This window comes from Galeopterus variegatus, unplaced genomic scaffold (assembly GCF_000696425.1).
Source record: "Galeopterus variegatus unplaced genomic scaffold, G_variegatus-3.0.2 Scaffold5822, whole genome shotgun sequence".
NCBI lineage: Eukaryota > Metazoa > Chordata > Mammalia > Dermoptera > Cynocephalidae > Galeopterus > Galeopterus variegatus.
Genome location: NW_007731933.1, coordinates 120,933 through 130,138, shown reverse-complemented (window position 1 = coordinate 130,138; position 9,206 = coordinate 120,933). Strand labels below are relative to the sequence as shown.

The following is a 9,206-nucleotide window of genomic DNA, read 5'->3' as shown; positions in this document are numbered from 1 at the left end:
TCCCTGGTATAAACCTGTAACCAGTATTTTTTTTTTTTTTTTAAAGATGACTGGTAAGGGTATCTGAACGCTTTACTTGGTGTTGTCAGCACCACCGTTTCCCAAGTAAGCTAACGGGCCATCCCTATATAGGTATCCGAACCCATGGCCTTGGTGTTGTCAGCACCACACTCTCCCAAGTGAGTCACGGGCTTGCCCTTGGTTCCCAGTTCTTAAGTTCCACCCCCCAGAAAGTCCAAGGGCATGACACAATGCAGCCAAGTTCCTTGCTGTGGTGTAGCTAGGGTGATCTTTGCCCCAATTCCCGATAAGTTCCTCATTTCTATCTGAGACCTCATCATCCACATGGTCTTTACTGTCCACATTTCTATCAGCATTCCGGTCACAACCATTTAAGCAATCTGTAAAATCTTCCAAACTTTCCCACATCTCTTTGTCTTCTTCTAAGGCCTCTGAACTCCTCCAACCTTTTCTTAACATCCAGTTCCATAGTTGCATCCACATTTTCAGGTACCTGTATAAGCCACACCCCACTCTGTATCCCAATTTTCTGTATTAGTCCATTTTGTGTTGCTATGACAAATACCTGAGACAGGGTAATTTATAAAGAACAGAGGTTTGTTTGGCTTATGATTCTGGGACAGCTGTATCTGGTGCAGGCCTCAGGCTGCTTCTACTTATGGCGGGTGGAAAGCAACAGGCAGTTGACGGGTACAAGCAGATCACATGGCAAGAGGAAGCAAGAGAGAGAGAGGAGGTGCCAGGATCTTTTAAACAACCTGCCCTTGTGGGAACTAATCGAGCGAGAACTCACTCATTACTCCCTCCTCCCCCAGGGAGAGCATTAATCCATTCATGAGGGATCCGCCCCCATGCGTCAATCAGTTTCCAACACTGCCACATTGGGGATAAAATTTCCACAAGTTTTGGTGAGGACAGCACATCCAAACTCCATCCCCTGGGTTCTCATTATCAGCAAAGTTGGTGGCACGTGGTGGTGGTGCATAAGCAAGTTGGGCTGAGTGGCAGCCTTTGAAAAGGGAAGGGGGAGGAGGAACATAAACAAAAAGCTGACAGAGGAACTGAAAGGACTAGAGCAATGAAGTCCCTTGCAGTGGAGGTAAGGAGTCTTCCAGGCCTTGAATCACCCCTGTTAGCTCAGTATGATAAAATATGTTCACATCCAGGGCCCTGGGTCATTACAAGTGGATTAAAGTGTTGAGAATTTAAGTTGAAGTATTGGGTTTATGATACATCCTAAAGAGTTAAGTCTAAAAGCTTTGGTTCATAAAGGGACACGCTCCAGTTCATCCAGAAAATGTGCATTTATGTAACACAGTCAATGAATGAGGTGCTCCTTATTTTGAACACTTTAAAAGTGAGATGGTCGGGCCGGCCCGTGGCTCACTTGGGAGAGTGCGGTGCTGATAACACCAAGGTCCCAGGTTCGGATCCCATATAGGGATGGCCTGTTAGCTCACTGGCTGAGTGTGGTGCTGACAACACCAAGTCAAGGGTTAAGATCCCCTTACCGGTCATCTTTTTTTAAAAATAAATAAATAAATAAAAGTGTGATGGTCTTTCTGCCATGTCAGCTCAGCTAGGCTCTAGGTCTCAGTTATTCAGGGACATGCTGATCTAGGAGTTCTGGTCAAGGTATTTTGTGGATGTTATTAAAGTTCATAATTAGTTCACTCTAAGTGAGATTATCCTAGATAACTTGGGTGGATCTGATTCAATCAGTTGAAAAGCCTTAAAAGCAGGGTTGAGTTTTCCTTGAGAAAAAGAAATTCCACCTATGGACAGCAGCCTCAGCCTGCACACAGCCCATGCCTGTGAGGCCCAGTCTGCCTTTCTGAAGGCTTGCCCTGTGAATTTCCAGTTTGCCTAGTCAGAAGCCAGTTCCTGGCGATAAATCTCTTCATATATATCTCTTACAGGTTCTGCTTCTCTGGTTGAGCGTTGACTGATTAAAAACAGCAACCATGTTACACTCCAAGATGATAGGTTTGTGATGAGATTAAAATTTACACAGGTGGAGCACACCTAGCACCCAGATCTTGGTTTCTAATACCATTCTCCAATAAAAAGAAGCAGAGTTCCTTGGTTCCTTGAAGAAATGGCTAATTCTAGGTCTGGGGCAGAATGAATTATAACACAAAGTATAAAGTGAATATTCATAAGTCCATGATTGAGTAGATGAATGGGGAGGAAGAGACAAACCTCCCCTGCAGAAAAATCCCAAATGAATTTATGTAGATACTCCTCCCTCAAAGAGGAGAGCAGAACTCCTCTTAAGTGACGAGCTGCACATAGTGATTTATTTCCAAAGAACACAGTTGGAAAGGAGGAAAAAGAAAGTTTACAGTGGAGAAACCTGACAAACACTACCTCAGCCAGGTGATCAAGGTCAACATCAACAGTGATAAATCATGTTGATAGCATGTACCCTTGACGTGATGTAATAAGAATGGCACTTTACCTCTGTGGTCTTCCTCCCCAAAACTTATAACTCCAATCTCATCATGAGAAAAACATCAAATTCCAATAGACAGGCATCCTACAAAATACTTGACTAGTACTCCTCAAAAGTGTCAAGGTCATCAAAAACAAGGAAAGTCTGAGAAATTATCACAGCCAAGAGAAGCCTAAGGAGACATGATGACTGAATGCAATGTGGTATCCTGGATGGGATCTTGGAACAGCAAAAGAAAGTTAAGAAAACCGAGGACATCTGAATAAACCATGAACTTTAACTCTCTGTATTATCTTCTTGATTTTGTGTAAATCTAAAATTGTTCTAAAAATACAGCCTACTAAAAACACCACATCAGAAAAAAATTAGACGAACAAATTTTAGTACTAGGCTACAAAATGAGGAGTCATTCTTCTGTTTCCATTTTAACTTTAATTTAGAAGCAAATCCTGGTGATTAGAGTGACTGGCAGTTTGCCAACCCTCTGTTGATAGTGACTGTCCTGTCTCATAGTCAATGCCAAATGAGTGGCTTTTCTACTCCCAGAGGCATTAGCAGGTAGCCCCCCCAGCAGATAAACTCACCTTCTATTTCATCAAAAAGATAGAAACCATCTAAAAAGAATGTTCAACTTTCTGCAACCAAAGCTATGAACTCATCTGCACGTGCACCCACGTGTTCTCCTTCCTGTACTCCTGTTATAATAATAAGGGCAGCTACCATTTATGCAGTGTTACTACGTGCCAGGCAAAATGGTAAGCATATTACATGCATTGTCTCATTTAATCATCAGACAAAACTTATGAGGTAGGTATTCATAATCGCATTGTTTTATAGACAAGGAAACAGACTCAGGAGAGTGACTTGCCCAAGGTCTCTCAGCCCTGTGAATTTCACAGAAGGCGGTAGAACCAAGTTCTAACCAGACAATCTGACTCTACAGTCCCAGCTCTCAGCTCCAGGGCTCTCCTCCTCTGTAAGACAAATCTCTAGTCCTGTGCTCTGACTCATCCCTTCCCACCACTCGGGAACTTTGATCCATCAACTGTTTGCATTGACCCCTCTTTCTTCCTACTTCTTCTCTTCTGTGTCCTTTTGTCATTATGCAAACAAACTGTCACTCCCAAGTCAAAACAAAACCGTTCCCCGAACCGCACAGCCATCTCCAGTTCTTTCTTTCTTTTTGTTTTTTAGGTCTTTTGGTGGTGGGACAGACCCTGGACCTTGGTGTTACCAGCACCACCCTCTAACTGACTGAGTTAACCGCCAGCCTCCAGTTTTTTCTTGACTTATATATCCACGTACCCAGGTGTCTACTGGATGTCTTCACCTGATGTCTTACAGTCATCTTAAACTTAATGCATCCAGGGCCGGCCCGTGGCTCACTCGGGAGAGTGCGGTGCTGACAACACCAAGTCAAGGGTTAAGATCCCCTTACCGGTCATCTTTTAAAAAAAAAAAAAAAACTTAATGCATCCAAAACTGAACTCTTTGTCCCCCCTCACCAAAGAACCCTATTCTTCTCATAGTCTTTCCCTCTCAGTAAATGACACCACTATCCATCCTGTTGCTCAAGCCAGAAAGCTGAGTGTCATCTTTTCCACCTCTCTCTTCCTCCTCCCCTACAGTCAATCCCAAGTCTTGTTCATTAGACTGAATCTCTTATCTGTCCATCTCACTCCACCTGCACTGCCTCTGCCCTAGTTCTGGTCACTAGCATGTCTCCCCGCCCAGACTACAAACCATAGCCTCTTACTGGCCTCTCTACTTCTAGCCTACTCCACCCCACCCCCAATCAATTTGTTCTCAGCAGTCAACGCACTAACTTCGATGATTTCTTAAACCCAAACCTGATAGGCCACTGTGCAGTTTCAAACTCTTTAATGTTTTTCTTGGACTCAGGATAGAATTCAAGCTCCCATTCAATGCTTAGAGGCTCACTGTGATCTGGCCCCAGCTCACCTCCCCAGTCTCATCCCTTATCACTACTTCCTGTCAGCACGTCTCTGCCCACCCCTAAATACGTCCCCTTTCTACACTCCTGCCACAAAGGGTGACTTTCAGTTCCCTAAAGTCTCCCAGCTTGCTCTAGACTGGGCCTTTTCACAGTCTGTTTCCTACGTGCAGGACATGAACAGTCTCCACCCCACCCCACAGCCCTGCCCCCCAAACCTAACTCCTCTAAGGCCTTCGGGGCTCCCACGTTCAGGACTGGTTTGCAAGCACCTAGTCCTCATCACAGCACTCAGCACCAGGGGCTGTAACCATCTGCACTCTCGTCTGTCCCCCTGTAGTCTGTGAGCCTGTGAAGACGCGGGCCTGTCCACATGGCTCTCTGCACCCAGCACCCAGAGCTGTGTGTCTGTCTCCTAGTCTGTAATGGGTGTTTGTGGAATGAACAAGTGGGAGTTGGAGGCAGCTGACCTTGAGTTTAGATCCGCTGACTTTCTGATTAAACTAACAGTTGAGGTTTTTTTGTAGTTCATTTGCCTTCCGTTCCCCTCCCCTTCTCCCTTTTATCAGTCCTGTGGAGATACTTTTTTTTTTTTTTTTTTTTTAAAGATGACCGGTAAGGGGATCTTAACCCTTGACTTGGTGTTGTCAGCACCACGCTCACCCAGTGAGCGAACCGGCCATCCCTATATGGGATCCGAACCCGTGCTCTTGGTGTTATCAGCACCGCACTCTCCCAAGTGAGCCACAGGTGGCCCTGGAAATATTTTTTCTAACGAACACCGTAGAAGATGTACTTTCAGAGAGTTACAAATGTGGCATTATAGGTTCATGATTTTAGAACTTAGAGGAAAAAGGCCCACCTGGCTCCTGGGTGAGGGTCTTCAGGAGTTCTTTGGGGCTAGAGGAATCCTGAAAACCATGGATCACCCACATATCCTTTGAGATATCCTTTAGATTTTTTTTTTTTTTCTGGAAACCCTGAAACTACTCTAAACTTGAATGTGTTGTAGAAGAAATCTATGTGAATATGAACTTTAACATTTATCTTCATTAATGGAAAAGCTCAATGGCCTTCTCATCATCATTTTGAACTTTATAACCATTCTATCCTGCTGAAGATGTATAAGGCCAATGGTGGCAGAGTCTGCATAGAGCTATGCTTCGTGGTGTTCTGGGAAAAATCTTTCGACTTGTTGGCTATACTATTCAGTATGGCTGTATAGCTCATTGTGCTTTTGAGCACGTTGGTGGTGTTGTCATGTGTTCTGGACCATCTATGGAGCCTACAATTCAAAATTCAGATATTATCTTTGCAGGAAATCTTAGTCGTCATTTTTATGGTGTCCAAAGAGGTGACACTGTGATTGCAAAAAGCCCGAGCGATCCAAAATCAAATATTTGTAAAAGAGTAATTGGCTTGGAAGGAGACAAGATCCTCACCACTAGTCCATCAGATTTCTTTAAAAGCCATAGTTATATGCTAATGGGTCATATTTGGTTAGAAGGTGATAATCTACAGAATTCTACAGATTCCAAGTACTATAGACCTATTCCAGATGGACTAATAAGAGGATGAATCTTCTTTAAGATTTGGTCTCTGAGTGATTTTGGAGATCTACGTGACAGCCCTAATGTCCACAGATTTTCTGATGATTAGCAGGCATTTATACTTTTGACTTGTTTGTGTCCTGTTCAAGTGAATTTATTACTGCCATTGAAACCATGTATTTATCAACAAACCATTTGCTATTCAAAATAAAAAAGAACTTAGAGATCAAGTCCAATGTCCTCATTTCAAATTGAAGAAAACTGAAGTCTCAAAAGCTGATGTGGTTTGTTAGTGGCAGGCTAGTTGTGGCTGTAAAACCAGGACTAAGCCTCAGATTTCTTGATTCCAGAGCTCTTTCCCTCCATTTTGTACCATGCTGTGACAGATTAAAGATGATCATGGATTCTTTGATACCCTTCCCACTGAGAGATGGGGTCTATTTCCCCTTCCCTTGAATCTGGATGAATTCTGAATCTGCTTAGACCAATTAAAATACAGCAAAAGAGATAACCTGGGCTGGGCAGGACCAGCCACATAATATGCAGGGCCAAAACTGAAACTGTAGGACACTTTAAAAAAAATTATTAAAAATGTCAAGATGGCAAATGCAGAGCACCAAACCAAGTGCAGGGCCCTGTGCAGTTGTGGCCTAGTGCCAGTTTCATGGCCCTGGTCTTGAGGGACTGCAGCTTCCAGTTCCTGTCTCCTGGAACACTCAATCAAGCCAGCTGCCACATAAGCAGCCAACTACCTTAAGATCATCACGCTGTGAGAAGCCCAAGACACACAGAGAAGCCCTGGAGGATGAAGTGCCATGTAGAAAAAGAGAGCAAAAGGCCAAGGAGCACCCAGGCTCCTAGCATGGAAGTGAAGGTGACATCTTGGAATTGGATCCTCCAGCCCCTGCCTCTCCCACTAGATCGGAGGCGAACTCCCAGCCAAGGCCTTCCCAGATTCCTGCCCCACAAAATGATGATGGAAACAAAATGTTTGTTTTATGCCATTAAGTTTTGGGACAGTGTTTTATACAGCAATAGATAACATGAACACGTACTGTCTTTCGGGATAGTCTGTTACACAGCAGTAGATAACAGGAATACATATTGTCTCTAGTGTTCTTCAAAATGCCAGTGAAATGCTGACTTTTACATTTTTCAGCACAAAGCTTTTTTTTTTTCAGATGGTTGGCTGATACAGGGATCCAAACCCTTGACCTTGGTGTTACTACATTGTGCTCTAACCAACTGAGCTAACCAGCCAGCCAGTCGCTCTCCTTTTAAAGCCATCAGAACCACACTCATGACCACCATTAAACTATCAATAGATTAATCCATTCACTAGAGCATGGTCCTCACAATCTAATCACCTCTTAAATGCCCCAACTTTCAATTACCATAGTGAGATTTCCCATCCTCTTAACACTGTCACAGTGGGGATTTTCAACGTGAGCTTTTTTTTTTTTTTTTTTTTTTACTCCCTATAAAAGATGACCGGAAGGGGGTTTTTAACCTGGGCTTTTTTTTTTTTTTTTTTTTTTAATCCCTATAAAAGATGACCGGTAAGGGGATCTTAACCCTTGACTTGGTGTTGTCAGCACCACACTCTCCCAAGTGAGCCACAGGCCGGTCCTCAACATGAACTTTGTAGGGACAAACATATCCAAATTATGTCATCCATCCACTTTCAGTTTTGAGTTTGGGCCTGATACCTTCTTTTTTGGCAGCTGGCTAGTACGGGAATCTGAACCCTTGGACTTGCTGTTATAACATCATGCTCTAACCAAATGAGCTAACTGGCCAGCCCTGGGCCTGATACCTACAACACTGTGAGCTTTCTGTGAACTGCCTGTGAAACATAAATTGTCCACTTCTTCCCAATCCTGTCAAAAAAAAAAAGGAAGAAGGTAAAGAAGGAAGGAAGGAAGGAAGTGAGGGAGGGAGGAAGGAAGAGAAAAGAAGGAAAAGAAAGAAGGATCCATCTCGTGGTGGTGAGCAAAAGGAGGACACAAAAGTGCAAAGTACCAGGGTGCTTTAAAAAGTTTGTGGAAAAATAGAATTAAAAGTTAATATGGATCTGGCTGGCTGGTTAGCTTAGTTGGTTATGGCGTGGTGCTGATAACACCAAAGTTCAGGGTTCAGATCCCTGTATTGGCCAGCCACCAAAAAAAGAATATGAATCTTTCTATGAACTTTTTTTTTTGGTGGCTGGCCGGTGTAGGGATCTGAACCCTTGACCTCGGTGTTATAACTCTGACCAGGAATCCAACATGAAGGACTATAGAAAGCACAGAGAGAACAGAGAGAACAGAAGCAAACAGATGAAGACAAAGACCCAGAGGAGTAAGGGATTTCTTGAGGCAACGCCAGGACTAGCACACAGGTGTCTTGTTCAGAGATCCCTTGGAGCAGATGCTCCCGGGGATGTCTGCTCAGCCCATAGTGCTTTATCTGAACTCCAGCCCACCCACAGGGCAGTCAGGCTTATACCTGACCCTGCCCCATCAGCCACAGTTGATTGGCTCTTTTTTTTTTTTTTTTTGGCAGCTGGCCGGTATGGGGATCCGAACCCTTGACCTTGGTGTGATCAACACCGTGCTCTAACCAACTGAGCTAAGCAGCCGGCCCTGGCTCCTGACTAGACACATAACCCAAGTTGGGCCAGTTGGGCTCTCCCTCTCACGATCTTGCTGTTGGGATTCAGTGATGCCTGTTCATTTCCACTGGTCACCTGACCTGAGGACAGAGAGGAGGCCACGTTTGGCCTTACTTTCAGAGACGCAGAGGAAGCAGGTCTGCCAAGAGGAACAAGAGTGAAACAGACATGCAGAAGGAAGCTGACTAGGAGACTGAGGCCCAGAGAGGGAGAGCAACCTGCCTGGCATCTCAACGGCTTTCAAGGCCCTGGTTCTGGTTCTTCTGGAAGCCTGGCAACCCCCTGCCCTTGGGGTCCATGAGACACCTTTGAAGGCTTGTGTTAAATTCCCCTCTTTTGCTTAAAAAACAAACAAACATACAAAAAAACAACATATGTGAGTGGCTCTATTCTAATCCTGAAAATTAAGTTTAATTTTCCTGTTCTTTAAAGATTTTTTTCTGATTATAAATACATGCTCAGGGGCTTGCCAGTTAGCTCAGTTGGTTAGAGAGCAGTGTTATTACACCAAGGTCAAGGGTTCAGATCCCTATACTGGCCAGCTGCCTAAAAATAAATAAATACGCAAGTGCA

General features: G+C 44.1%; 1 pseudogene; it reads left to right on the top strand.

The window, feature by feature from the left end:
* The first annotated feature begins 5,588 nt into the window (after positions 1 to 5,588).
* LOC103605457 lies at positions 5,589 to 6,102 on the top strand (annotated as a pseudogene).
* The last annotated feature ends 3,104 nt before the right edge of the window (positions 6,103 to 9,206 follow it).